This window comes from Rhinatrema bivittatum, chromosome 9, assembly GCF_901001135.1.
Source record: "Rhinatrema bivittatum chromosome 9, aRhiBiv1.1, whole genome shotgun sequence".
NCBI classification, from domain to species: domain Eukaryota; kingdom Metazoa; phylum Chordata; class Amphibia; order Gymnophiona; family Rhinatrematidae; genus Rhinatrema; species Rhinatrema bivittatum.
The window spans coordinates 90,451,594-90,467,197 of NC_042623.1; the positions used below are offsets into that span (position 1 = coordinate 90,451,594).

Below are 15,604 nucleotides of genomic sequence, written 5' to 3' on the forward strand. Positions count from 1 at the left end.
ACTCCTTCGAGCAGGCCCAGCCTCAGTCAATCCCAGAATTTGACGTCTGGACCCACTCCCTTTTAGATTTTTCTTTTTTTTAATGCAATAATGCCACGTGTCACTCTTTTGTTTAATTCAGCATCTTCTCTGCCATAGATTAGCGATATCAATTCTCCTTCACCTAATCACTCATAGTTTGTCATCAATATGATACGGTCCATTAACCAAATGTGCCACGTATATGGTAAAATGGCAGCGTTTGCAAATCTATGATACAGTTTGTGAGAATTGCAGTCATTTTATTTTCAGTTTATCCTGGCACTGCAATTTTGTTTTGGATCTGGCAGTTTCCTCCTGCTCCTTCAGGCTTCGCTCAGTTAGAACCAGGGTTTGGATTTGCTGCAGCGAGCTCCTCTTTGCAACCACCACTTATTTTTGCCCCCATTTTCTATACCTTCCCAACTTATTTTAGTCTACTGTGTGGCCAGGGGCCACACAGTAGACTGCATCCATTACTCTGCAATCAAACCCTAAATCCAGCCACTGGCTGTCACTGTTGTGTAGTGACCGACTGCCCCATCCTCCCGTGAGCTGAGAGTGCTCCCTCTACAGCATCTCTAACAATCAAGGACTTGGCTATTTAAGCCAGCATTTTGCCTTGGTGAGTCCATAGTTCTGAGTAGGAGAGGATCTTCTTTCATTTTTACCTATTTATTCCCTGCTGAATGTGTGAATATATCTACTTTATGATAATGTAATTGTGTGATTTTATGTTGTACAAGTATGATTTGTATTTTGATATGTATGTGTGTAAATTGCGCCGATTTATTGCTTGAAAGGTAGCATAATAAATTTTAAACGAAAGTTAGACTTGACCATCTATCAAATGCAGGTCCCGTTGAGCCACCATGCTGGCCTGACAGGTAATCTCAAAATACACGAATGCCAGTATAGTTGTACAACTAGAAGCAGAGACTTGGGCACACTATAGGAAGTCAATGATACCAGTGAATCGGAGTTTGACCAAGTCACTTTCCTCTCCTTTACATGGACTTTGTTCCAACATGAAGCATCTTTACATCAGATTTCTCTGCTTGTTCTACCAAGTGGGAATATTCTGTCTAGATACTATGCCTTGTATCTATCTCCTGAGCGTAAGACTACTTATGTGTATCATTTGTTTAAGGGGTTTTTTTTTTTTTTTATTAGAGAATTTGTTATGGCAATAAGAGAAATAAAGCTTAAACTGTGGAAAAAGTAATATATATTTTTCCATGGTTTAACCTTTTTGGAATTTCAGGAAGTGGAATTTTCAGGCTCATTCCTTGGGAATAATTTTTCCAATAAGGAGTAATAAAAACATTTCAAATTGGTATAATACAGATTTAAAAAGGCATGTGGCTCTGGATATATTTACAGTACAGTCCAACAATGAAGGAACATAATACACTGCAGCCAAACTGCTTTATCCAAGATTAAACTGAAAGGCAAAGGAGAGCGGTAATGAGCAACATTGACATTCTGAGGCAGGCATTGCACCCACATTGCTAACAGAAAACTAGAATGCCGGTATCACCGTTCCACCTTTGAAATCTAATTTAGCAACAAGCTTTACAATCAATTCAGTAAGAACAAGCATATATCAATAAACAAGGTAATGAGTCAACATATGGTGCAATTAGATCCCATCTAATCTTATGGGAGAAACTATGTATAATTACCAACGGTATAAACTTAGGTGTATTATGTACAATAAAATATACAGTCTATGTATAATTAGATACACTCAGGCAGAGGAAGGCAGATAGTAGTGAGAGGGAAGGGGGGGGGGGGAAGAGAGGCTGGCTGATAGGATGGTGATAGAATGGTAGCAGAGGGAGGTTGTATGAGGTAGTATGACTGATTGGGGGTCTAAGGGCATTATGTATAAGCTTCTCTGAAGAGCCAAGTTTTTAAGTTGTTTGAATTTCTTGGGACAAGGCTCCAGGCACAAGTGTATGGGCATCTTATTCCAGATGTTTGTTCCAGCTATGGTAAACGATCGTTCTCTTGTGGAAACATGTTTAATTTGTTTGGGGGAAATTTTCAGATACCCATTTTAAAAAAAAAAAAAAAAGTTTGATACACAAATGCTTGTTCTAAAGCTGACCGGGGCTTAGCGAGCACGACTGGCAGGTTACATATCTAATCGGCACTTATGCACATACTTTTATATTTTTAAGAACATGCATGCAAGTTACACCTTCCAAAGAAGAGGTGCAAGTTTACCGCTGTGAATGCGCACGTGGACTCTGCCAATCACCCGTGTACACTGGCTTTGACAATACTCTGTAAAGCCCATATGCACAATGTGCACGTGGACCTTACCGCTATGCGAGCTGGTTGAAAAGTTACCCTCTGTACCTCTTAAGATCAGTGTTTCCCCAACCTCATCAAGCCCAAGGCACACACCAAACTCTGAGGAGGCAGCGTGGACACGGAGAGAACTCTATGGCCAAAAGAAGAGCTAGGAGGCACTGAAAGCCCCACCAGTCTCTTCCAAATTTTAAAAGCAATGGGAGAGAGGTAGTTGAGACACAATACAAAGCCTTTCGCAACAGACCAGCTCCCTCCATGTACAAGGGTGGGTTTAAGGGAGAAGGCGGTGTGGCATGGCTAAGTTCATTACATTGCCGGCTGCCAGAGCTCCTTCACGACTGCTACTCCCAGCACGCTGTGCATGCTCTTCCTGTCTCAGCCAGACTGGAGATAAGAGAGTGTGTCAGGGGATGTGGAGACCAAGAGATGCCTTGTGAAATGTGTGTGCTGCACAAAGTGGGGCCCAGCTGTCTGTGCCCTGCATGCTGCCCATTAATGACCACACTTGGGGCTCATGCTAGAGCTAGGAAAAGGTGCTTGTGAAATAAGAGCTCCTAAGCTTTTAAGAGCCACCGCTGGTGTCTCTTGTTGCTGTGAGGTGCTAAGAGCAGAGCCCAGGGGCTGGCCTGGATCACAGCATGAGGCAGCGGTGGCTTTTCCATGGCAAACCTGATCAGGTCTGAAGGCACCCTGTTTGGGACGCACTGATGCAGACGACATGAATTTGCTTGTTGGGAAGATTGTGATAGACAAAACATTCTTGACGTCAATACAAGCTAAAATGTGGTGTTCACAACATTTGGTGTTTAATATTTAATACAATGGGATAATTTTACATACAAAAGCAACATCAATAAAAGGCACTTCCCCACTGTGAGAAGTGTTTAAAATATGTGCAAAGTCCGTTACAAAAAAAAAAAAAAAAAAATAGGAGTGCGTGCACATCTGGCTGAGTTGTTGATACAGAGCAGCTTCTTATGCCGAGCCCCACCCTTCCTCAGGAAGTGCTGCACTCCCTACAGTGCACCAATATAACAGGACTCATTCTGGTTTTACATTGTCACTGCATGGTTAATCAAGCATTCTTTTATACATATTTTTGACCCAGCAGCTTCTTCCTGCTCAGCTAGAACCAGGGCTGGGATCCTCATGCCATAAAGTCTTCATTTGCCACCATCAAGGAATTGTGTCCCATTTTATTGCCTCCCCCCCCCCCACAAAACACAAAAAAAAAAAAAAAAACCAAACCCTACCACCCACAAACAAAATCACACACCCCACTACAGCGACAGTCCTTCAATGGGAAGCCATTCACCAGGGCTCCCCCTCTGGAGCCCTGCAATCATGAGCCCTGAATCCAGCAACTAGGTGACACCATTAAGTAATGACTAGCACTCCCTCTTCCCTGTCTGGAGGTTGTGAGTGCTTCTTCTCCAGCATCCCCAGGCCCAGCCCAACAGGGGTCTTCTGCCTGACAATCCACAGCACTGCCACTCAACCCCCAATCTGGCCCATATTTAAGAGATTTAATCCTCCCAAGTTGCAAAAGATAGTGTTCCTGATGGGAATCGGGTAGCATAGCATTAAGCCCCTGTTGAACAAGCTCTGAATCATGGACCCTACAATCTTAGCCAAGAAGAGGCCGAGAAGCAATTAAACTTAAATTAGCAGGGGCAATGCAACTGGATACCATTTAGGTCGTTTTCCCAATACAGATTTTTTTTTTTTTTTTAAAGAAACTTCGGTGCATACAGCAGCTGAAAATATTTCAGCTGCATCGTGTTCTTTTTAATAAACAGGCAATGCACACAAACATATCATAATGATACAATTAATTGTAAGAAGTTGCTGTAGTAAATACTGGGACCTCACAACAAAATATATTCTATTACATCACTATAGTAACTCTAGTGCATAAAATAGTGTTATATTACAGCTAGACTGTGGATGTCTAACTGGCTAAAAAATATCCCATAGCCAGCCAGATTTAAGCCAACTATCCTTGCACCCAAAACTAAAAATTCAACCCTAGGCAGCCACGTCCCTCCCAATCCTCCAACCATGCCTCCTGAACGCCCAGTTTTTAAGCAGATTAATATAATTTAGTTAAACCAAGCAGCTAACTAGCCCCTCTGCGGGGCTTGATTTTCAAGATGTTGGGTCTAGTCAGATGCCAAGAGCCCAAGAAGTCAAATGCCAGAGCCCTTGGAAAATCTGCCGCTTTGCAACTAAGCAGACCATCTGTGAATTAGGGATCTCGAGATAAGAAAAAGGGCATTTTCCAAATCTATTAAAAAAAAAAACACGACAAGACTGCTAAGTGCACAATGTTTAGACATTTCTTTCCATCAAATTACAGATCCACTAACAGCGTGTCAAACATGCCCAAATAGGAATGGAGTTTGAACTCAAAATAGCTTCAACTACTTTAGTCCAACGCCTGCTAACTATTCCCCATCATTTTGCCAAGACTAAATAGTCTATGGTCTTTATTTTTCCCCCAAGATTGGAGAGGAGTTAAAAAGTAAACAAAGGCATTCTAGTTTATAAATGCACAGAGAGCTTAAGCATAACTATCTTCCAAATGCCATTAGGAAAATGTATTTACTTGAAGGAGCAATTAGGGCTACTGTTCAGTGTTGCCAGATTGCTGCCTTAAAGGAAGAGGAGACTGTGCAGTTATTTATAGTTTCAGCAAAAATAATCTAATATTTGTTTCAAAAATTTCCAATTAGGTTTTACAACACTCAGATTCTCAAGTCAGCAAAACTGATGTTTAAACTTAAAAAATAAATCATTTTAATATGACTTCATTTCTATTTAACTCAAAACAAAGCAATACTTCTTCTGGAACAGACTAGATCCTTCCTTAGACTGGCTGCAGCCAGCTAATGCAATGAAGACTGTAGGTACGTGGTTACAAAGAAAATGAGGAAAGGAAGAAAATTACAAGCAGACACCTACTAAATTAATTATGGTTGAAGAACCTAAAATTCAGTCAGAAGTCAGGTTGGCTGGGGATGCTGCGGTGGCCCTGCGGGAATCATCATTCAGGGCGACAGCCGATGTCTGGGATTTTGAGCCCAACAACACAGGGCTCTGAAAGGAGCCCCTGATGCAAGCCTCCCGGCCAGAGGACCGTCGCTGCAGTGACCAGACTAGGAACAGCGGGAGTGTGATAAAAATTGGGAAAAAAAAATTTCTTCAACTAGCTGTGAAGAAGGCTCATAACTTGGGATTCGCAGCACCTATTCCCACTGAGAAGGAAAAAAGAAGCAAAAAAAAAAAACAAAACCACAACCCCACAACAACCCTTTCATACATCTGGACTTAAAAACTTTCAGCTGTTCTAGCTGACTTGAGCTAAGAATGGCGAGAAGATGATTTCCAGCCCAGGGGATCGCTATGGGCTGTCCATAGAAGACAGAGGCACGCAAGAGGATTCCCCTACCCCAGGAGCAGATATGCACTTAGTATCTGCTCCTGGGACATTCCATATCAAGTGGACCAATCTAGAATGTCATCCATGCTCAACCTCCTTCAAAATTGAATAAGATTTTGTGTGGATATTTGCTAGGGCCTCAAACAAAACTATCCAAAATTATTCGACTGGATCTCTATTGGTTCAAGAACTAGAGGCAGTTGAAAGAAGGTCCCTCAGAGTACTGTGCTCCACGCAACACAAAACGGCCATTTTGTCTGGGCACTGCAGCCAAACAACCTCTGTTAGGGGCCTGACATTTTGTGGATTACAACCACCTCTGGTGCTACGTTCCTATGCAAAGTTTGGAACGTAACGTGAGCTTGCTACCCTTTTTATGGGTCAGCAAAGTACGTGAAAAAGTGTAAACTGGAGTGAAGGATGACGCCAAACTTTGGTATAAAAAAAACATACAAATAAATAAAAGAAATAAACAAAAGAAATGTACAGTCTGCTTTGACGCCTCATTGCTCCTAATGTATATTTCAATTCAGGCTATAACTGGATCCAGTAATCATGGCCTATGACGTACATCTAGGATTTGCACTAGGAGGCTTTGTAGCCATCTGGAAGCAAAGATAGGTTTTCATGTCTAATGTAACTTTTTATGCAAATTTTTGCCATTTTTTGGGTGCAGATATCTGTGTATTTAATTTTTGTTTCTACTGTCATTTGAAAGAGCACCTTTTCTGCAAGACACTCTAGGGATGTGAATCGGGTGCACGATCGTTTCTGCTATCGGGATCGTCTGGCCGTGGGAAAAAATTGTTTTCCCGCGTTTCTCCAGTTTTTTGTTTTTGTTTTTTTTTTTTAGTGAAAAATCGTTTTTCGGGTTAGTGCGCACTAACAAAAATAGCAAAAAATAACAAATAGTAACAAAAATAAACAGTTTTTTGTTAGTGCGCACTAACATGAGTTAGTGCGCACTAACCCAAAAAACGATTTTTACGAAAAATCGGGGGTAAAATTGATCATTTCCTTCTTTTAACTGATTTTTAACGAATTTAGAAATATCATACGATATTTCAATTCGTTAGAAAAACGATTCACATCGTGGGGTTGATAAACCTGCAGATTTCACAAAAATTCACTTACTCTTTTCCTGCCTTGCACATAAACTTTGAATGTCCCATCAATGCGTGACAAAGTGGCTTGTGAAAAAACGTACTGCCTGCCTGATGAAGATGTTATGGGTGCATCAAGGATAGTAATAATGTGGTCTTCCTGAACACAACAGGTGTCTCTACGGGCCAGCCAGTAAAATGACCTAGCAGGACCTTGGGTGTGTAAGAAATTGACCAAGACATCACGTTCCTCGATGGAGACTTCACACAGGAATTATCATAGATGCAAACTAAATACTGACCAGGTTGGAAGCTGGATACTTGAAGGGTGGGAAAATGTTCATGTTCTAGAACACTTACAATGAATGAGGTAATGTCATTTGAAATTTTGCTAATGTAAATTATAGTTGCATCAATGGGCTTGAATTGATTTTCTCTTGATCTTTGCTAAACTTCTCATCCTGAACAGGTCTGATTGCTTCAATGTCCTCCTTTGGGACAAAGGAAAATTTGATACCACAAAGAGCACAATGGTGTCACAGGCATGTTCCCAAAATTCTGCCACTACATACTGCTAACATGACTACCATAGTTCCTTGTGAAGGTACTTTTGCATGTTCAGGCTTGCATGCAGTAAACAGCACAATAAAATGTCCATTTTGAGGGGTTGTTTATAAAATTTCATCACAGCAAAGATGTGTCAAACTACAAGAATGATAAGCACAAGATTCGCTCATTTGCATGTTAAAGAGGCATCTTTGGCGCCCTGCTGTGTAACATAGTGTGCCCATGCATTCAAATGATGTATACCATTGAGGCCTTAATTCTGACCAATGCAAGATCAGGTCCAAAATGAAACAGGGCAACCTTTATAGGAAAAAAAAAAAAAAGATGCTCTTTCAAATGACAAAGAAAAGATTTAAAAACTAAAAACTACACAGTTATTTGTAGTTGAAAATTTGCAAACATTTACATTAAAAAGGTGACCTTGTGTCTTTATGTAATTATATCTTGGCTTCCAGTTGCCTGTAAAGCCTCTTAGTGCAAACCTTGTATGTATATGCCATGGGCCATGACTACAGGTCCAGTCAGTACCTGAATCAAAGCAAAGGTCAGGAGCAATGAGGAGTCAAAGTAGGCCTTATATTTCTTTTGTAACATTCTTCACATACTTTGCTGGCTCATAATAAGGGAGGCAAGCTCACGTTAAGTTCCAAACTTTGCACTGGGACTTACCACCAGGGGTTGTACTAACCCACAAAAGGTGTTGGGCTGCAGCACCTGGACAAAATGGCCTTTTTAGGTTGCATGGAGCATGGTACTCAGGTGACCTCTATTCAACTGCTTCCAGCTCTCCAACCAATGGAGATCCAGGTGAAAAATTTAGTACAGTTTCATTTGAGACCCAAGAGAACATCCATGCAAAATTTTGTTTGATTTGGAGGAGGGTGAGCATGGACCCCTGGTTCACTTGATATGCAATGACCCTACTGTAACACAGGGTGGTCAACATTTTGAAAGACCTCATCCCACCCAGAAAAAAATGGCTTGAAAGATTATTTTATTGCTCCTTTGAAACAACCAGCTGTTGAACTATACAAAAGCAGGGAGGGAGAATAAAAAGCTAACCGTGCAACACTATGGAGACTGTTTGCAGCATAGATCTGCTTTGCAAGAATATATATATATTTTTTTAATTAGGCCAGTGATACTTGAAGTATAAACAAAAGACAATTCCATGCAAGATTCATATCACCGATAAAGGGACACAGCCATTTGGTAATAAAAAGCAACACACGGATGTGCGTGAGCATTTCATGATTCCTAGTTTCCTTCTTTGCTACAGAAGTTTGTGATTTTCTATATAATAAAGCCATCATTAATGGCAATTATTCCTTCTAGAAATCTAGGCAAAAAATGAAGTCAGTGGGTGGGCACAGGAACTAACCAATGGCAGGGCAGTTTTAAAAATGCTTGACAACATAGCCTTCTTGGCTGGATCTCCCTGAATTTCTAGTTAGAACTTTTTTTTTTTAAGCAAATTTTTTTTTTTTTTTTTTAGCTAACCTGGTTGCTTAATGCACCTCAACATTTTCTGGGTGAAAACTCAAGATTTGATCTAGAGTCTCATTCCAGGTCCAATCTGAACTCAACTCTTCCCCGGTAAAGTTGTGGCAGTACTTGATCAACTTCAATTATGGTTACTTGGATAGCAATCAAATTGTAAACATCTACTTAAGAGGACTCTGCAATAAAGCTTAGTGGGCACAATAAGGGCTTTCTGTACATGCTATTTTAAGCGGGCATGTTAAGATGGTCTTTCTATATGCACTCAAATTAGCACATACCCAACTGTACATGAGGCCTTAACAAGTTGGCGTGTGAGCCACAATCCCCCTCCACAACACCAATAGTGGTCCTCTGAACCCTAATCTTCCTACCTCCAGAACCACAAAAAAGGGGGCCTCAGAGCTCTTGCCACATCAAGGCAAAGCAGCATGAGAAAGTCTGCTGGTGACATTTTTTTTAAATCCACTGGCAGCAGGGCAGGATACAGCCAAGTTCTCTCCTGCCATGACCTTTATCATGGCATCATCAGATGGAGTAGATATGGCAGGATAGCACTTGGAAAGAGATGGAAGTCAGGGGAGGGGGGGGGGGGGGGGATCTTCTTCATGGATCCCACATCTCTGTCCAAGAACAGGGCTTAGAGATCTCTTATTCTTGGTGCTGGGGAGGTAATGGGGCACCAAAACTCAGAGGATGCTTGCCCATTGTGGAGAGGGGCAGGGGGAATTCCCTAGGCTAACCAGTCCTTTCATTTTGGGTCAGTTAGCTTAGGGGATTTTGACAGATAGCTAGAGTATATGGCAGAATTTGTGTGGGGTTTTTTTTTTTTTTTAATTTTTATTGCATTTTAATTTTTACACATACACCATTGTGATTGAAAAAATAGATGGTTTACATTAAGATTGTTACACTTCATGAAATCTAAACAAATACAGTAATAATTTTAATCTTTAAACCATTCTAGTTATAATAAGAAATAAATGGGGGGTGGATACTGAAATCTTAAGAGCGAATAACTACAAAGCTAATAAGAAAAAAAGAAAATTACGGTTGCCGAGAGAGCGAGCCTATACATGCCATCTGTACTGAGTCACCTTTGGGTGTGAGTCTAAAAAGAAACAAAGTTGTGACTGCTCGAAGAAAACACACTAACTCTAAATATTTAACTACACATTTGCATGGGTAGCGGAGAATAAATTTAGAACAAACAGTTCTCTCCTGTGTCGTCCGTGTAATATCAGGAAATAGCCAAACTCTTTGGCCATAATAAACTTCAGATCTATTACGAAAAAAATAATCTCAATATATTATTTTTTTCAGTAATGAAAGCGAACGTGACAAATAACACTCCTCTTGTTGAGATGGTATCCTCATGTGATAACTCCAATAACTCAGACATTTAGCTGTAATTGTGGTTCCAAGATCTCTTGGTCATCTACCCTTTTTTGTGGCAAATAGTATGCCTTTGAAATTAAAGGTAAAGCCTCCATTGGTATTTTCAAAATTACATTTAAGTATTTTTTAAATAAGTCAACCGCTGAAATCTGGGAGATGACCGGGAAATTAAGAACTCATATTCGTGCTGCGCAATGTGTTCAATATTTTCTATTTTATTTATTTAATACTTTTTTATACCGGCATTAATGGTTACATCATACTGGTTTACATCCGAACCAAAGGTGGAAAATACATAAAACAGGGCCTGGGGGTGGGACAAAGGCGAAAAGGGAGGCCAAGAGATAGCACACAGAGCAACAAATAATATATAGATAACGAGATACCAGTATCACAAACTATGTACATGGGTTCAGGTCAAATGATGATGCAGCTTCAGGTTAATGGAATAGGGATCTAATCTGGGTAAGCCTGTTTAAAGAGCCATGTCTTTAATGTCTTTTTTAATTTGGTGGTGCAAGGTTCAAGTCGGAGATTTGTAGGTAATGAGTTCCATCATGCGGGACCGGCAATAGAGATGGCACGATCCCTCGTAGAGGAAAAGTGCGCCTTTTTGAGGGATGGCACATAGAGGGGTTCCTTTGTTGTTTGCTCTAGTGGGGCGGTTAGAGTGTGTAAGGCAGAAGGGATCATCAAGACAATTAGAATTGTGACTGTATATGGATTTTTTAGATGATGGTAAGGGTTTTATATAGAATACGTGAGGGGATGAGGAGCCAATGGAGGTCTTTAAGGATAGACATGATGTGGGCTGATTTATGGGCATCTGTGATAGTCCTTGCTACCGCATTCTGGAGCATTTGAAGCGGTTTTATGGTGGAATAGGGGAGCTCTAGGAGGAGGGAGTTGAATTAATCCATTTTAGAAGATAGGGTGGCTTGAATGACAGTGTGGAAGTCATGGGTGTGAAGTAAGGGTTTTAATTTTTTTAGAACATTGAGCTTGAAGAAGTCCTCTTTGAGGATTGTGTTGATGTATTTCTTTAAGTTCAATTGCTGGTCTATGAGGACCCAGAGGTCTCTTACAAATGGTTGAGCGGAAATGGAGCTGAATGCTGGGTTGTTTGCCAGGGAGAGTTTAGGAGTTTGGTGTTGGGAAATGAAGAGCAGCTCTGTTTTACTGGAGTTTAGGGCAAGGTGGAGATTTGAGAGTAAGGTGCTAATGGAAGCAAGGCATGTCTCCCAGAACTTTAGGGAATCAGAGATAGAATCATGGACAGGTATGATGATTTGGACATCATTGGCATATAAATAGAACTTTAAGCCAAGGTCTGATCGAAGCTGGCAGAGGGGTGTGAGGTAGATATTAAATAGGGTGGAGAAGAGGGACGAGCCTTGTGGGACCCCTTGTGAGTTTCATGTTGTACAGCATATTGCTGATAACCTTCCATCATTTTAAATTTCTTTTCCAATTCTTGTACTTTTTCTTGAATTTCAATTCTTTTTTCATTTTCAATACTGGATTTACTTGAGTGTAAGCACGCTTTAGATAACTTAATAACCACTGCCTCAATGGCGGCTAGTGCTTCCCATATCGAGTCCATCATTATTACCGTGGGTTTAACCAGGAAAGAAGTTAGTTCTTGCATTGATTCACCACCTTGCACGGTTCCAGTATCAGTGTCCGGTTCTATTTCCAGCATCGGGGTAGGTAGATGTGTTACCAGCTGAGGTGTCCCTCCTGGTTCGCCCTCTCTCCGGCCTCCAGGCACTATGAGGCTTTCCGAGGAACTCACAGGCACCACCTCACGTTCTCTCTCCCTCTCGCTGGGGTGGGGATGGAGTCTCTGGCGCGCCGGGACTCAGGAGATCTCCTCTGCCAATGACTGAGACGTTCGCTCAACGTCCCTGTCCACAGCGGCACTCGCTCCTGGCTCTCTCAGCAGCGAAGTGAAAAAGGTTTGTATAGTAGCTTGCCTGGCATCAGAAATTTCAGAAGTCGGCTGGCTCTCTCGGAGCTGAGCCTTCCGCTTCATATGAGGCATTTCGTTTTTAAATCTTTGCAAGAAAATACATATGAGGAAATTTAAAACGGAACAACCTTCCCCCAGCACTCAATCGGCAGCAATCTTAAAATACACACACAGGGGGTGGCGTTAACTGTGCAACCAGTAACATGTACACACCTTATTGCATACCACATTAAGCAGGCCCAGATTTAGGCACAGAAACTGCTAAGAGTGCCAAATATCCAGGGCAAAGACAATCCTACTTCTGATTACTTTAGGGCCATGTGCTAGTACAGCTTCAAAGGGCTGCCATCATGGCATAAGCATCTTAAACCTGGCGCCAACACTAAAGGGATGGCTTCCCATACATGTTAGTAAATGTTACCAATTTGCATGCAAATGTATTTTAGCATGCTTTACTGTACAGGCCCCTTAAAGATTATGTTGAAATTATCTTGAAGTGCTGAAAAGCAGAATAGAAATCAAAATAAACCAAGGATGTCAACAATGTATCTGCAGCTGATGTCTTTTTAACACTATGCAGCCACAAAAGGGAACTCTATTCATAAGAGGCAAAACAATGGTACCAGTCCAGCCCCATGCAATAAGAGAACTCAGAGCTCCTAAGAGCAAGAATGTGGTAGAGAATACAAAAATATGTCAGTATATATTTAAAAAGTCTGAACTGGCTCAGAAGTATGAAGAATATGATTTTGACCAGACTGGGGAAATCCCAGCCAAGTACAGGATCCCCTGAATAAGGGAAAACACAGCTACAGTTCAATAACAGACTATTACCTCATCCATCCACAGGTATTTTTCTGCCAACAGCTAAGATATTATACATCCCTTCTACACTGGTCTGTTGGATTCTACAGCAACAGGCTGATTTCAAAGACACTTCCAAAACCAGCTGTCAACATAATTTAATCACTACTATAAACCAGTATGAATTAAGAGGAAAAACTGATTACCTTGTCAAAAGAAAAGCCACCATTATAATAATCCTGTTCATTCTATTTATCCCTCAGTGCACATACAGGGAAGAGCTATTTTGAAATTTATAATGAAGACTGTTTGTACTGAAGTTGGGTTGGCAGCCCTGGTGTCCAATCAGGGGACAGTTTCCATGACGGAACATTCTTTTCAAATACTTCCAATTTATTCAATTGTGTGCATATATCTTATTCTTCAACTGCTGGCCAAATCCACCTTTTACCTCACAGCAGATGAAATGTATGAACAGGGCAGATAATACACCTCCACAGATCTGGATTCTGAATCATCAAAAAAATGTTCCCCATAAACAGAATGAGAGAAAAGCCTTAGCGATTCAGGCCCTTAGTCACAGCAGCTAAGATAGATTTGAGTCTCCAATGTATGCCAATCTCTCTCATGCCTATCCACTGCGGATATTCTGAAACAGACAAGATAAGTGTGCCTCCAGGAGAAGATTGGGAACACTGGTTTAGATGGTTGGCATGCAGTTACTGCAGGTGAAGTTTTGCAAAGTAATGCATATGCAAAACATTCAATGGGGAGGTACAGAGACATGCAAAAACAGCTGTTTTAGAATCTGATACTTTCTACTGGTTTTCGTGCAACACTGAATTCTTGGGAACTCATGCATCTGCCTGTACAAGCTGAAGTACTCACAGTCACCTTTTGGCCACTCCTGGTACTGCAGCCAAAAAGGACCAGAAGTGAGTTCCTTCAATTTTTTGTTACAGCCATACGTTTTCTAGAATTATTTTCAATAACAATATATAGAGAGCAAGGCAATATATCTAAGGCAATGAATCTAATTAATAGTGTTCTGCACGAACATTATGTTTGGGATACCACTTAAGTAGCGTATGCTATCTGCTATCCATGTTCTAAACTTTATATTGGAGACACCAAATTGGCTATCAAAGTCTGTATTATCCCAACATAAATGTTGAATCTGCACTAAAAGTTCAATCACTGCTTGTGCAACATTGGCTAGATAATGCTCACACAGTTGAAGATGGTGGTTCTTTATGATTCAGAACATAAGAAATTGCCATGCTGGCTCAGACCAAGGGTCCATCAAGCCCAGCATCCTGTTTCCAACAGAGGCCAAAACCAGGCCACAAGAACCTGGCAATTACCCAAACACTAAGAAGATCCCATGCTACTGATGAAATTAAAGCAGTGGCTATTCCCTAAGGATAATTGATTAATAGACATTAATGGACTTCTCCTCCAAGAACTTATCCAAACCTTTTTTGAACCCAGCTACACCAACTGCACTAACCACATCCTCTGGCAACAAATTCCAGAGCTTTATTGTGCGTTGAGTGAAAAATAATTTTCTCCGATTAGTCTTAAATGTGCTACTTGCTAACTTCATGGAATGCCCCCTAGTCCTTCTATTATTCGAAAGTGAAAATAACCGACTCACATCTACTCGTTCAAGACCTCTCATGATCTTAAAGACCTCTATCATATCCCCCCTCAGCCGTCTCTTCTCCAAGCTAAACAGCCCTAATCTCTTCAGCCTATCCTCATAGGGAAGCTGTTCCATCCCCTTTATCATTTTGGTTGCCCTTCTCTGTACCTTATCCATCGCAACTATATCTTTTTTGAGATGCGGCGAACAGAATTGTACACAGTATTCAAGGTGTGGTCTCACCATGGAGCGATATAGAGGCATTATGACATTTTCCGTTTTATTAACCATTCCCTTCCTAATAATTCCTAACATTCTATTTGCTTTTTTGACTGCTGCAGCACACTGAGCTGACAATTTTAAAGTATTATCCACTATGATGCCTAGATCTTTTTCCTGGGTGGTAGCTCCTAATATGGAACCTAACATCGTGTAACTACAGCAACGGTTATTTTTCCCTATATGCAACACCTTGCACTTGTCCACATTAAATTTCATCTGCCATTTGGATGCCCAATCTTCAAGTCTTGCAAGGTGCTCCTGCAATGTATCACAGTCTGCTTGTGATTTAACTACTCTAAATAATTTTGTATCAACTGCAAATTTGATAACCTCACTCGTCGTATTCCTTTCCAGATCATATATATATATATTGAAAAGCACCGGTCCAAGTACAGATCCCTGAGGCACTCCACTGTTTACCCTTTTGCACTGAGAAAATTGACCATTTAATCCTACTCTTTGTTTCCTGTCTTTTAACCAGCTTGCAATCCACGAAAGGACATCGCCTCCTATCCCATGACTTTTTAGTTTACGTAGAAGCCTCTCATGAG

At 40.9% G+C, this 15,604-nt stretch overlaps 1 protein-coding gene across 2 annotated transcripts in view; it reads right to left on the reverse strand.

Annotated features, from left to right (window-relative positions):
- Positions 1-15,604, reverse strand: part of TES (testin LIM domain protein) — a 112,900-nt gene that overhangs the window by 74,135 nt on the left and 23,161 nt on the right. The window lies entirely within an intron of this gene.